This window comes from Meles meles, chromosome 7, assembly GCF_922984935.1.
Source record: "Meles meles chromosome 7, mMelMel3.1 paternal haplotype, whole genome shotgun sequence".
Taxonomy (NCBI): domain Eukaryota; kingdom Metazoa; phylum Chordata; class Mammalia; order Carnivora; family Mustelidae; genus Meles; species Meles meles.
The window spans coordinates 140723097-140738157 of record NC_060072.1 but is presented as its reverse complement, the minus strand read 5'-3'; the positions used below and the strand labels follow the sequence as shown (position 1 = coordinate 140738157).

At 39.8% G+C, this 15061-nt stretch overlaps 1 protein-coding gene across 2 annotated transcripts in view; it reads left to right on the top strand.

Annotated features, from left to right (window-relative positions):
- CELF2 (CUGBP Elav-like family member 2) overlaps positions 1-15061 on the top strand; it is an 829878-nt gene that overhangs the window by 424072 nt on the left and 390745 nt on the right. For both annotated transcript variants that reach the window (XM_046013183.1, XM_046013181.1), the window contains one exon: positions 3111-3146. The gene's annotated coding sequence lies outside the window, so the exon portion shown is untranslated. The remainder of the gene's footprint in view (positions 1-3110; positions 3147-15061) is intronic.

Here is a 15061-nt window from a genome sequence, read left to right as displayed (position 1 = left end):
CTTCCTATGTGGAGAGCAGAATTTTCTTTCGTAGGCTTTTTCTGCTAAAAGTAAGGCCGACACTTTGAGTGCGTGGACCCCCCCTCATGGAGTCCTGCACTGTCTTTCATGCATACATCACACCTATAACTGACCACCTGTTTCTAGTTTATTTTTGAAGAGGAACAAGAACTTAAAACACATGTGAAAATCACATCTTTCGTCCCCCAATATTTATGGTTTTCTTGCCCCTCGTCTTAATTCAAGATCAGTTTTTCATAAGCTACTCGTCGTTTTTACTCTTTCCAAAGAATATCACTTTGATTTCAAAGAAATGAGAACTCTTCCACGGTCAGTTTTCATTTGTTTTGTATCTTGTTTAATTAGATTTGAAAATAAGAATGAGTCTCCCTAACATAAATTGGTTGGGGAGCAAACAAAGCCTACTCTTAGTGCGCACGATTAGGAGGCGCCACGACCCAGTGAGATTGGCATTCTTGACCAGGCTCAGCCGCCATGTTTTTCCATGGGAGTGGAGAATATTTCTCAAGCCAGTAAGGTTTTGAAACAGAAGTCAATTACCGATTCTTCAATTCTGTTGTTCTACTGCAAAGGTTCTCCACCGATAGCAGTTTTGCCCCAGGAGCCATTTAGCAATGTCTAGAGACGTTTTATTTGTCACAAAGTGGGAGGGGAAGGTGGGTACGTACAACTGGTATCTAGTAGGTAATGGCCAATGCTGCTGCTAAGCATCCTAAATGCACAGAACAGCCTTTATGACAGAGGAATATCTGGCCCAAGATGTCATTATAGTTGAGGCTGAGAAATGCTGCTCTACTGTGGGATGTAGTGGATATATTATAATGTATGTCCAGCATCTTTAAAAAACATACAAGGGAGGGGCGCCTGGGTGACTCAGTGGGTTAAAGCCTCTGCCTTCGGCTCAGGTCATGATCTCAGGGTCCTGGGATCGAGCCCCGCATTGGGCTCTCTGCTCAGTGGGGAGCCTGCTTCCCTTCCTCTCTCTCTGCCTACTTGTGATCTCTGTCAAATAAATAAAATCTTAAAAAAATTTTTTTAAAAAAGATACAAGGGGGACTCATAATATTAAAGTACATATAATCTGGAAAGCCAAAATAAAGAGTTAAAAGATTAGAAAGAAGGAAAGATAACGTACCTTGACCCTGGGATGCTGCTATTACTATGAGCAAGCTCAAAACATAGATCTAGCCCTCCAGGGCAACAAGAAGGTCAGAAGAGTTCATTAATTCATTCCTTGCAAATCGAACAAATATTTATTGAGTACTCACAAATGTTGGCCTCAAGTTACAAAATAATAAATACTAAAATAGAATTTAAAAGATGCTTGTTGCGATCGATGTTCTAAAGGAAGACTAAAGGGAGGGGTGTCTCATAGCTGGGGTACCCACAGTTCTGATTCTGTCGGGAAAGAGAAATCTCTACTGCAGGCAGGGAATTCTTAGAAGAGAGGAATACATATAAAGCAATGAAAAGTGTCACAGACAGAACTTTCAACTGTGGTTCTTGCTAAAGGAATGGAAGCTTTTTCTCAAAAACTCGTTTCTATAGCAATCAAAGCTGGAAGTTTCATATTATCTGGTTCTTGGGGCACCTGGGTGGCTCAGTCAGCTAAGCATCTGACATGTGCTTTCAGCTCAGGTCATGATCTCGTGGGTCCTGGGATGGAGCCCCACATCTGCTTATGATTCTCTCGCTCCCTCTTCCACTGCCCCTCCCCCGACTTGTGCTCACACTCCCTCTCTAAAATAAATCAATCAATCTTTAAAAAAAAGTATCTGGTTATTTAGGAAAGACTATTTCTATAGGAGCCCAGCTTCATTCACTCATTTATAAATCATTCGTTAATTTAAGGTAGTATGACTCTATAGGAAGCAGCAAGCCCAGGGACTGTCACAGACGGTAGGTAGGAGAGAGTTTTAGAGGTTTGGGAGAGAAATGTCCATGTATGGCTTAGAGAAATCATTCTCATTTTTTGAAAGTTATATCATGCATTTGGAGATAGATATATATATATATATATATATATATAGATATATATATATATATATAATATTCTCTGCAGAGAAAATTCCTGGAGGAGGAAGTTCTTTATTTGGATGGTCAATATGAATAAAAACAATGTAAGTTTAAAGCTGAGATTCCTAATCCAGAGTACACATGGTAGTTGTAGGAGGTCCACAAACCTTCTGTAGTTGTGCACCATATTTTGGTGCCCATGTACGGGTGTATTGCTATTTTATCCTATGTAAGGGGTTTGTATCTTTAATGAGATTCTTACAGGAACTATATGACCTGAAGAATACTATGTACCACTGTTCCTAAGAATTGCACCTTTACTAACCCACCTCCACTTTTATCACTAAGCCTCCGTCTCAACCTCTCACTCCTTGCTTCCTGTCATTTCCAAGAAGGCATCTCTTGATTGAAAGATAGGATATTGCAATTAGGAAAAAGTTAGTTTTGAAATCTGTCTCTAGTTGTTCTTATTAGTACACTATAAAGCTTTCAATTAGTGACTTGTCTTTCGTGCCTTTTGAATTATCATAGCATGTGCCTTCAAAAATCCCACCTGGTAGGACACTATAATGAAGAAATAGAAAACAGCAATTTGCCACTGGAAGAATTGGATTTTGTGCTGTACTTGTTCTTTCATGAACCTCAGGTGGCAGTGATCATCTACACAAAGACCCATGCTTAAAGAAACTTGTTCCTAAATGATTCTTGGAAAAAGAAATACAAGTGCTTTGTTTAACTGGAAAATACCTATGAGGTGGTTGGGGATTTTCTTCCCTTCCCATTTTCTTCCTATATGTTGTACATTGTCGGATTTTAATGTTTTAAACAGAAAGCAGGGGTAGATATTTTGCGTGTGTGTGAAATCTCATTGAAAGTAACCATTGAAATGTCTATGGGAACTAATGAGAAATGTGGTTAGTCGATTGTAAATTTCTGGTGTGCATCCTGAATTCTTTCTCCCTCACACATATGATATTACCATGCCTTGGCATGTTGTGTTATGGTTTTATAAAACAAATTTTTATGATTTACCGAAGTAAGTTAATCATACATATTTTCTTTTTCTCCTCCAGAGAGACAACTACCGAGTTAGTGGGAAGTCTACCAAGGTAAGCAGGCTGGTTTTGCACGATTTCTGATATACCTCAAAAGAAATACTGTATCTTCTTGGAGAGGCCTTTGTAATTTTCTCTTCCTCACATTAGATTTTTAAGACCTCATATTTCATGATGCAAATGCCAAAAATTGTGTATGAGTCACACATAAGAGATGTAACCAAGAAGATATGAGAGAAATGTCCATGTATGGCTTAGAGAAATCATTCTCATTTTTTGAAAGTTATATCATGCATTTGGAGATATATATATATTATATATATATTATTTATACATATTTATATATATTTATATTATATATATATTTATATTTATAATATATATATCATTTATATATATATGCTATATTCTCTGCAGGAACCATAAACATGTTGCTTCCTTTATTATATTCATGGGAATAAGCAAAATGAATTGTATTTTTCTTCCACGTGTCTACTATGGTGATTGCGTCCAATGACTTACAGAGTTAGGAAAGAATTCGGAGCTTCCGTGAAAGAACTTACATCATAGTTTTGGTGATAATATAAATACTTTTGTATTTCTTATTGTCATTAAAACAAATACTTAGTACTATTATCTGACCAGGAAAAGAAATCAATATATACATTGATCCGTGTGCTTTATATATTTTTTATATTTTATGTCATTGTATGAAATAAGATATGATTAACCGGATGTATATTGTAGGCAACTAGCTATCAAAAATGATTACCACTGTTTATTAGAAGAAAGAAAAAAAAGAAAGAAAGGAGTGACAGTATTCTAAGAGGTATTTTAGTGGGCATCATAGACAGCACCTCGCACCTTTCCTTCATTTTAAAAGGTGCTCCGTAACCATTTATGAATGAGTGAATAGGGCATAGGGTATTGCCTGGGAACTGCTAGAAATGAAAATGATGAGAGTCTTGAGAACAAGAAGAAGAGCCAGCAGAATGTGATAATGAACAGCACTAGGAATAGGGAGAAAGTACATATCGTCACCATCTGTTACAGGAGATAAGCACATTTGGTTGCTTTTTTTTTATGTAGAGAAAATCTTTGCTTATAGGCTCATGATTAATATTGCCAAAAAAAAAAAAAACCAAAACCTGTTTACTGTGATCCAAATATTTAAATTATTCTATGTCTTAATTCTTTGGATACCATCCCAAAGAAACTTTTTAAGCGCGTGCCGGTTTACGGGGTTCGAAGTGGACGTGTGTTCTGGTGTGTATGTCCCCACTGGGTTTGTTTGTCATTGTGCTTTCGCTAGGAGAAAGTTCACGGTGAATACCTAAGCATTTGTCATTTTCAGAGAGAGAGAGAGAGACTTGTGGGTCTGCCCATGTTTGTGGTGAGGAAGTTAATCTCAAAGTAATGGAATGCAGAATGACTTTCAACTTTTCTAGACCAGCTGAGGAGCAGACCACTCTCCTATTGTTAGATGAAACCCACATGGAGCTATCATCACGCAGATAAAAATTACTCAGATGTCTGAGAGACCTGGTGTGCACCCTGAATTCTATTAAGTAGCGTGTTCTATTGTGAATACCAAAAGACAATGCCCATGTTCACTGCAAAGGACCTTTCACTGTAGCTGGTTTATTACTAGAGGGAGGATCCGATCCCTTCTGCAGTTTGAGGGGAGGTATTTTGGTAATGAGCCTACCTTTTTTTTTCCCCCCACAGGTTGTTGCTATTCTAATGTTGCGTCGTGTTGAAAATAAACACGACAACAATCCCATCCTAACTGCAGTTCGCAATCATTGTAACGCACGGCAATTAGGGTGTGAGAAATAATATGGCAGTTCTCCCTCAATTATGCTTCTTCTAATGTGGTCTCAGGTATCACTTCACTTTCTCCAGGGCAGTGTGGGACCTATCCATTGAAAATTATTTCTCTTCCTCGCATTAACATGAAATAACGTTAATACCGTGGGTGACGAATCCTTCTGCTGGCGGCAAACTACTTTTTTCACTAGCACTCATTTGTTTGTAGAGTCTTGTAGATTTCAGTCCGTTCTTCAGCTTCCTGCCTTGTTGCACGTTTCTCCAGTCTGTCACTGGCGAAGTGCAAATGAGCCCTGGAAAACCTTGGTGCTATTTAGAACAAGGCACCTGCAGTTATTTTGTTTGAGGGTCGGCTAATGATGAGTGGAACATGACACTTTGTGTTTTTTATCCTTTGAGTCCTAAAAATATGCTTATGCTTTGACATCTAGGAAAAATGGAAAATTCAGGCAACTGCTAACTAGCGATATATGGCTGGGAAGGAAGACAGTGGCATTTGAAAGCAGTTTTATGGTTTGGTTTTCATCGGCTTTGACTGTCTTGATATTTTCTGCAAGGCCATTTACAAATATTGCACTGGGGTGGAGAATTTCAACTTTAATAGCTTTACATGGCATTAATTTCAAGTGGCTGGCTGCTGGTTGATGATATTCGGTGAAAATGTACAAATCATGTAGCAGTGGGTTGTGTCTTGGTAGTTAAAAATGCTTTGAAGTTGAAATGAGATATGTGCACAAGGTGCTCGAACAGGTACCAGGGTTGTTTTCGTTACTAATGATAACCTAAATGTGTTTTTGAGTTCTTGCCATTGCTGAAATTAAAGCCCGGGAATAATATGTCACCAGAAAAAATTAGATTATATGAGCAATGTGCACTAAGCATTGTAATTATATTATACACATTAAAACCAATGATCTCGTTGGGATTAAAACAAATATTTAAACTGGCTACAAGTACTATTCATGCTGCCCTCTTTGTCTGGAAGTGTCCTGGAAATGGAATGTATGCTGCTCGTTCTTGAACTGTGAAAATGATCATTTTCAATCTCATAGGTGACTCCCTGCCTTTTATTTTGCTGTAGCAAAGAACAATTTAGCATTCTGAACAGTTGGTTGTTTTTTTTGTTTTTGTTTTTGTTTTTTTTTTGTTTGTTTGTTTCCCATTACAAGCTTGTCTTTCAAGATCCTTTTTAATGGTGAAGGGTGTTTAGGTAGATGTGTTTTAATTAAATTATGGTGAAACACCCAACTATTTGAATGGAAAGGAGGCACTAAATTAGTTATGGCCAGCGGGGGTTTTAATATACATGATGCTTAAACAGAGCTAGTCCTTGATTTTGGATAGGAGAGTAAAGGTATATGCAAGGTTTATGTTAATGGAGGTTTTAGCACAATCATGTACTATTAGTGGCTATTTTTGAAAAAGGGAAAGCATTTTAATTCTTTGCTGACATAGTCCGCTTTCCTTGTATAAACTAAATATTATGGAAAATAAAGCAATGGAATAGACCTTAGTAGAAGTAGCTGAAGTGCTACAATAGTTCTTATAGCACAACAACAAGAGGTCAGGATGCTCATTGAGGATAATTAATAAACAAAGCTTGAAATAATTAAGTATGTAACTCTGAGGCCATGTTTTATGAGATTTTAGCTGTTGGAGGCAGGGGCCAAAGATGAAAGTCATGAAAGAAAAACTTGGACTTTTTTCTTATATTTTAATCCAACAACTTGATCTTTTGTCTATACCTGCTTTGCGATGATTATGGAATATAAATATCAAATATATTGTAACTGAACCCCCAATTTCTAGAGCGCCAGCATATGTCATAGGATTTTATTGGAGATCCTCTACCAAGAAGACAGAACTGCTTTTTTATGTGACTATCAGAGATAATAGTCATATATTACAGTTTCACCTATGGAATTTTAGTCTTCAGTTGATCTTTGTTATTTGGAATTTGAACTGAACAGATTCCGCGTAGTGGAAGAACAAGACTAAACTCTCTGATTGGCCATATTTCTCAGTCATGGGCACTGGGTTTTAAGTTCAATGTCTGTGCCCCATGGAAGGCTTTGGTAAGTAAAAGAATCTCCTATTTCTTGTTGTCTTCAATATGAAACGTGATCTTCTTTAGAAATTAGAAGATAAAAATGTTGGTGACACCAAAAGAAAGGCAACAAAAGCAAAAATTAACAAGTAGGACCATATATCAAATTACAGAGCTTCTACACAGCGAAGGAAACATCAACAAAATGAAGAGGCAACCTACAGAATGGAGCAAATATTTGCAAATCATATATCTAATAAGGGCTTAATATCCAACATATATAAAGAACTCACACAAGTCAATAGCAAAATACAAACAATCCAATTAAAATCTGGTCAGGGGACCTGAGTTGTTTTTCCAAAGTAGACATACAGATGACCAACAGGTACATGAAAAGGTGCTCAGCATTACGAATCATCAGGGAAATGTAAATCAAGACCACAATGAGGTATTTCCTCACACCTGTTGGAATGGCTATCATCAAAGAGACCAGGGATAACAAATGTTGGTGAGCATGTGGAGGAAAGAGAACCCTTGTGAACTGTAGTTGGGGGTGTAAATTGATGTAGCCACTGTGGAAAATAGTATGGAGTTTTCCCTAAAAAGTAAAGATAGAACTACCATGCGATCCAGCAGCCTCATTTCTGAATATAAATGAAAACAGGATCTTAAAAAGATATCTACACTCCAATGTTCAGTGTAGCTTTATTCAAAATAGGCAAGATATGGAAATAACCTAAATGTCTGTCAACAGACGAGTGGATAAAGAAGATGTGTCTACATATATACATACATAGATACATACATACACTAGAATATTATTTGTCCATGAGAAAGAAGGAGTTCTGCCATTTGTAACATGAATGGATATGGAGAACATTATGTTAAGTGAAATAGGCCAGAGAAAGGCAAATACTGCATGGTACCCCTTATTTGTGGACTCTAATAAAACAAAACAAACAAATGAAGAAACTCATAGAAACAGAGAGTAGAAACAGAGAGTAGAAAATTGTTTTCCAGGGACTGGGGAGTAAGGAAAGCAGGGGGAAAAAAAGATGTGGGTATTTCCAGGCCAACCTCTTACTAAGTAATCTGGAACTGATGAATATTTCATGTCTTTTTATAATCCCTAAGAAAGAATAATTGCCCCAACTCTCCTGGGACCCAAGCCTGATGCAGTTGAACATTCAGAAAATCTATCGTTTATTCATTAATTCAGCAAAGACACATCAAGTACTGTATGCAAAGGACAGTGGTAGGCTCTTTGGTAGAAAACAAACAGAACGTTGTCTCTTCCCCTGAAGTAGTTTAGTCTGGTGTAGCAGGCACAGCTCATCAGAGTGCTGGGTGGAAAATGTTTAATGCCATAAGATAGATAAGACAACTCAGATAAACAAACAAAAGCCACTAAGGGCTTTCAGCAATAAGATGAGGCACTTCTGATTGGAGGAAACAAGGATGGCATCATATGGCATCGTGAATCAACCTGAGCATGACTTGAGAAGATGAGTCAGGATGAAGCATGTGTTGGTGGAGAGGGCTGTGCACTCCACACAGAGGGAAAGTCATCACAAAGGCCCAGGGATGGCATGCAGGCAACAGGAAGTGGTGCCTTATTGTTGGATAGTGTGCGGAGGTGGGAAGAGCCCTTTAGGGGATGACTGGTTGATGTGAGGAGTTTAGACACCAGTCTGAGGAGCTGTTATTCTCTTTGATACTGTTCATCCAGAGAAGTTCTCCAATGTTTTTAAAGAGCAAGCTGGGCAAATTAATAGAATGGATTGGGGGGGGGGAATTAAAATTCCTCACAGAGGACACCATTATACTCCAAGACCTTACAATCCTCAGAACCCTCCCTGTCAGATTCACTACCTAGCGAACAATCAAAAAGAAGCCACACATCTTAGATGCCATTTTTTCTATGAGGCCTTCTTTGTCCTGAAAGGTTTTACACGCTTTCTGTTAATTTCCAAAGCCCCGGGTACTAACTCCTATCCTCGCATTTGTGTCATCCGATACTGCAGTTTAATGGAAGACTTAGACACCTTCTCCACTAAGCAGAAACCACACTGAGATCCCATTATTATTCACTATTCATCCTCAGTGCCTAGCAGTGCCTGAACAAAATATTTGTATCAGTCTTTGACCATTTGAGTGAATAAAGGTTTGAATGAATGCATGCAAGTTTGAGTTAGTATCTTAGTCAGCTCTGGCTGCTGTAACAAAATACCACAGCACAGACTGATGGCTTAAACCACATTTCTTTTCAAGGTTCTGGAAGCTGGGAGGTCCAAGACCAAGGGGCTGGCCAATTCAGTACTCAGTGTCTGGGTGAGGACCTGACCCAAGGTTTGCAGATGGCTGCCTTATTGCCTTATCCTCTTATGGCTGAGAGTGGGGGGAAAGAGAAATCTCGCTGGTGTCTCTTCTAACGGTTCTAATCACATCGTTTGGGCCCCACCCTCATGACCTCATCTAAGTATAATTACCTCCCAAAGGCCCACCTCCTAATTCCATCACATTAGGGGTTGGGGCTTTAACACATAGATTCGGAGATTTGGGGGGTAGTAGGAAGGGAGCAAGGAAGCACTGAAGAAGGCTTCTCCTGAGAACCAGTGGTAGACCAGATGTATGATTTCTGCCTTCTCTTACCCTGCACATGCTGCTCCCTGCTTTATACACTTGGCACCCAGAAACAATCATCTTAATGGCTGAGAAGTTACTAACCTAAATTTGACTGTTCCTATGCTGTTTGGAACTGTTGCTGTTGAGTTTGTGTTAGCATAGAGCTTAGAAGGTTGGGCTTTAGACGTGCTTGAGTCTAGTGTCTGCTGTTTCTTTAACCCACTGAGCCACCCAGGCGCCCCTCTGCTGTTTCTTAATTGTGTGACCTTGAGCAGGTTAGTTAATCTCTGTCTCAGTTTTTCATTTGTAAATTTGGAAAAATTATGATACCTATCTCAAAGTGTCAGTGTGAGAAGATAAAGCGCATAATCAGTTTAGCTCAGTGTCTGGCACACAGAAAATAATCAATACATGGTAGCTCGTACAGTGGTCCGTTCAAAATGGATTTATGCTAATTATTTTCACCGACATTTGAGCACTGTCCATATCTAAGACAAGGTCCCTTTTGTATTGTAAAAAGCAGCCTAGTGAAGTGGCTTTTCACATTTGCTCTGGAGCCAAACTCCAGCCCCTGCTCAAGTCATGTTTGGCCACTTACTAGTTCTGTGATCTTGGATGAATATGTTCCCCTTTGTGTGCCTCATGGTCTCTCTCTATAAAATGGGGATGATCGGCGCCTGGGTGGCTCAGTGGATTAAGCCGCTGCCTTCGGCTCAGGTCATGATCTCAGGGTCCTGGGATCGAGCCCCACATCAAGCTCTCTGCTCCGCGGGGAGCCTGCTTCCTCCTCTCTCTCTGCCTGCCTCTCTGCCTACTTGTGATCTCTCTTTCTGTCAAATAAATAAATAAAATCTTTAAAAAAAAAAAGTTGATAAAAAAAAAATAAAATAAAATGGGGATGATCATGAGACCAATAGTCCTGAGAATGAAATGAAGTGATACATATAAGGTGGTCAACACAGTGTTAACTTTGTTATTTTATTATAAAGAAACTAGAGTTGCATGCCGGTTGAAATTTGAGGTGGAGAATGGAGAAGCAAGCCAGAGGCGATACGCACCTCTAAGTCATAGGTTAATTATTCAGTGGCGGAAGTTTTTGTCTTGCTATGAATGATTATGGAAATAAGGGAAAGATAATAAAACAAAATGCCCCAAACATTAAATACAGGATTCCCTTGACCTTGCTATCCTGCATGGAAAAAATGATTACCCAAACACAGTGTATATGAAGACACTGCCCATCCAACATGGGCAGCTCTTTCAGAAACGTGCCTTTCATCATGTCTCCAAATTACCTAAATCAAAACATTTCATTCTTTACAGATGTATATGAGCCTGTAGTGACTGAACTAAATTGCACTCGTTTTATAATATGGAGTTCTGATGTCTAACAGACTATCAAAAGAATGATCTTTACAAGGAAAACTTTAGAATACTGTTGTTACTCACTGCATGACCTATTTAAACAGCTCAGATTCTTCTTCTTGTAGACTGCATAATTAAATTTTAAATGGAACATGATAAAGAAATTATACTGGTGATCTCCAGAGATTTTGATACCCTATTTGGCTCTTTATAAGAGTATGGCAAAGGCATACTTTAAAATTTTAATAAAGGCCTGCCCTAATTTTTTTTTTTACATTTTCCTTATCTGCTCTGTAACTCAAAGCTATGTTATATTATCCACAAGTGTTACCTGAAATAAATGATCAAAATAAAAATTCTTAAAAGCGCATTTATCCCAATTTGATAATTCCATTATTGGCACGCATGAGAGCTTTTGTGTATCGGTTGAACTTTTTAAAGATAAAACCTGCCGCTTCCTGAATTTGTCACCATAGAGAATGGGGGCTTCATTCATTCTGTTTGTGGAAGCATCCCTATCTTTAGAGCTTCCAGAGCAAAGGGGTAGAAAACGGTTTCCATGGAAGATGTAATTTTGCAATTAGAATTCCTTATTTGCAATGTCAGAGTTCCACTTCCTGAGATTGAAGGGCAACTACACACGCATGCACACACACTTGCATACACACACACACGCACACGCACACACAGCCTGCAGGAAGGTAAATCAGAGCAGAATAAGGAGAACTCCTGGCCCCAGCATTCACAGAGCTATTGCAGCCTCTTGGATAAATAATTTTGTTTCCTAATCTTCCATCATTCATTTTATTTTGCATTTAAAGAGATATCACCAAGATAAAATGATGTATTAAATACAATTTTCTCATATTTACTTAATACCACTTTGTTATAGAAAGTATACTGTGGGGAGAAAAAGTTGTTCTGGCTTCCCTGAAGGGTTCTTGATTTTGCTGTCTGCTGAGCTTTGACAAAACACCAGGTGGGAGACTTGCTCTCCCTGTTCAGAGCTGGCTTGGTTTTTGCACCTTTGGAAACACTAGCCTCCACTGAGGTTTGGACTTTCCAAGCTACCAGTATTCTATAAATTAATAAAATTCACCTTTATGTATACATACTTTTTTTTAAACCTCATGAACCTTTCTTTTCCAGTTGAATTTTGTAAATGTTCTTGTTATGGATTTCCCTTTTCCTTCTTTCTGGCAAAAGTACAGATTTCCTTTTGGGCCCAAACCACTCAAGCATCCTCTGTTGTTTCCATTTTTCAAATAAGCAACATTAAACTCACATAACACTATATAAAACCAAACTGGAGCAGTGACACAAGCCAACAGAGAAAATAAATTCACCATTTAGCCAGACTATTCATCCTTAACTCTCTGTTTTTCATGCTTTTTTTAGGGGGAGAGAGATGTAACTTTAAAGAGTAATGCTGAGCTACAGATGGGATTCTAAAGAGAACTCCATACTGGGAGCATGAATAGTGGAACTTCTACTTTCCCACCAGAACACAACATTCGAGACCCTTCCTCACCCAGATTCAGACCGATAGAACTAGCATCTACAAGACTGACATCCGCTGGCTTATAATTCATTAGAGCGCACCAAGGTCCCCGTCCACGGTAAAGGGACTTCATCCCCAAATTAGGCTTTACGTGAAATTAGGTTTCTGTGGATAGCTTACCATTAAAAAAAATATTTAATGAATAATGAAGATGATTATTGACATAATAAATAGTGAAATTTTAAAATGCCCCTGTTGGTACTAACAATATCATTGTTGTTAGATGCATCATTGACTCGCCCATATGAACAAGGAAATATGTAAGGCCCTATGGAGGTTGCAAGGTACTATGATCCCTGCCTTTAAGAAACAAAAGACTCGAAAGGTGGAATTGTGAATCATAGTAGGAGAAAGGATGCTCTTCCCTAGATCCTAGTCCCTAGCGGAGTCTGTCCCATGAGAAGTCAGAAACATTTTTATTGAATACATTAAGTATTACATAAATTGACCAAATATTTAAGTTCAGAAGGGAGAAAGGCCATTTTTTTGTATGACAGTCGAAAAATATGATGGAGGGTATAGATCTTCTGGGAAAAGAAACAGCAATAACAGGGGCGCCTGGGTGTCTCAGTGGATTAAGCCGCTGCCTTCGGCTCAGGTCATGATCTCAGGGTCCTGGGATCGAGCCCCACATCGGGCTCTCTGCTCCGCAGGGAGCCTGCTTCCTCCCCTCTCTCTGCCTGCCTCTCTGCCTGCTTGTGATCTCTGTCAAATAAATAAATAAAATCTTTAAAAAAAGAAACAAAAAAAACCCAGCAGTAACAAAGCAGAGAGTAACAAATCGGGAGTGTCCCGAAACGGAGATTCAGCGGGCTGCTTTCAACCTGACGGTTTGTTGAGAAAATAGTAAAATAGGGGATTAGAGAAGCAAGTAGAAGCCAGCTTGCAAGCTTTAAAATGATGGGAAGAGTTTTGCTTTTGGTTTGCTTTGTTTTCAGTCGGCATTTGTGCAGGATGAGTATATGATTCAGAATGTGTTCGTAAGGTGACCTAATGGTGTCCGGCAAAATGTATCCCAATGGGAAGAGCTCCACAAGCCTGTGAGCTCCCCGAGGACGAAGACCGTGTGCATTCTGCTCATCTTTTTATCCTTGAACCCCTAACACAGTGCCCACAGCACATAGTAGGGGCTCAGATATGCTCCAAATGAGTTAATGAGTAAATGGGCGTTTTCTAAATCGCTCCAGTGAGGATAATAAATGCATGAACTAGACTGGGCTCCACAGAAGAAAGAAAGAAAGCAACGGTTGATTACAGAAAATATTGGGGAAAACAAATCAATGTGACTTGCTTAAACCCGGGCAGTGAAGGAGAGAGCAGTCCACACGATGATCAGGTTTCCGGGTTGGAAATGTCCTGGTATCACCCACAAAACCCAGGGAGGTCTGGAGTTAGCGTTTGCTGGGAAATGCGGGGTTACAAAGAGGGTTGTTTTCTGTTGAGTCTGAGATCAGGCCGGATATCCAGAGGAACGTTTCTGGTGGTCTTGGGAGCCATCTGCACGAAAGTTGCGTTGTCACTGCGTGTACACAAACGGGCGCCGTTGTCATTCACGGTGCCCCTCGCCCAGTGAGGCAAGATTCGAGTTTGATAGGGAGTCCTCGAGGACAAGTAATGTCGGGGCAGGGATAAATGTAATACTGAGTGGTTTCTAGTTCATTCTGGCAAGTTCTCAGGGGAATAAAGCGAAAAGTTCTCCGGGGTGCCTTACACATTGGACTACGCTTTCCTTTAACACCCACACCTCATTTGCCATCTTGTTCCTAACGTTGGCCGCGAACATCTGGTACGTGACACTGTTCGAGGGGTTCTGTTGGCGACAGAATGGTGCGTGCCTCCTGCTCTCGTTTGGCCTGAGCCTGGTACTGCTTGGCTAATTCCATCATGACTGGAGTTTTATCTTTTCTGGGTTCTTGCCTGACGCTCTGGCGGCTGACAGTGTTCAGTTGAAAAAGTCTGATCCAAGTCAACTTCCATGATGCAAGAGCTTCTCTTGAACATCACGGTAACCTGAAACCCAAAACCAGCGCGACGTTCTTTGCTGCTTATTTTGTAAGCTCACCGTGGCATTGCCTAAATATTATACATTATCGTTTCCTGTAAAAGAGCGGAGATTCGTTTGGGGATGCGTCGGGACAACTTTCCGTATAACAGTGAAGGGGAAATGGGTCTCAAAGAGGCTACCTGATAGCGTACAGCCCAGCGGCTGTCGAGCCGTGTAGATTTTAAATTTTGCTTGTCAGTGTGTACACCCGTTCATACATCATACAGGGATGCTTGTGTCGACTGAAACACGATGTTCCTGTTCTAGCTTCAGTAGAGGACAGGGCAGTAGTCCCCCTTCTCTGTGGTGTCACTTTCCATGGTTTTAGGTAGTCGCAGTCAACCACACCCCGGAGCAGATAAGCTTCCTTCTGGCCTAGAAGGGGGATCGCAACCTTATGCTGTCATAATGCCTATGTCATTCACCTCTCTTCAGCTCATCACACAGGTATCTATCATCTCACGGCATTGCACGGAGTTAGGGGGGGTACAGTGGAA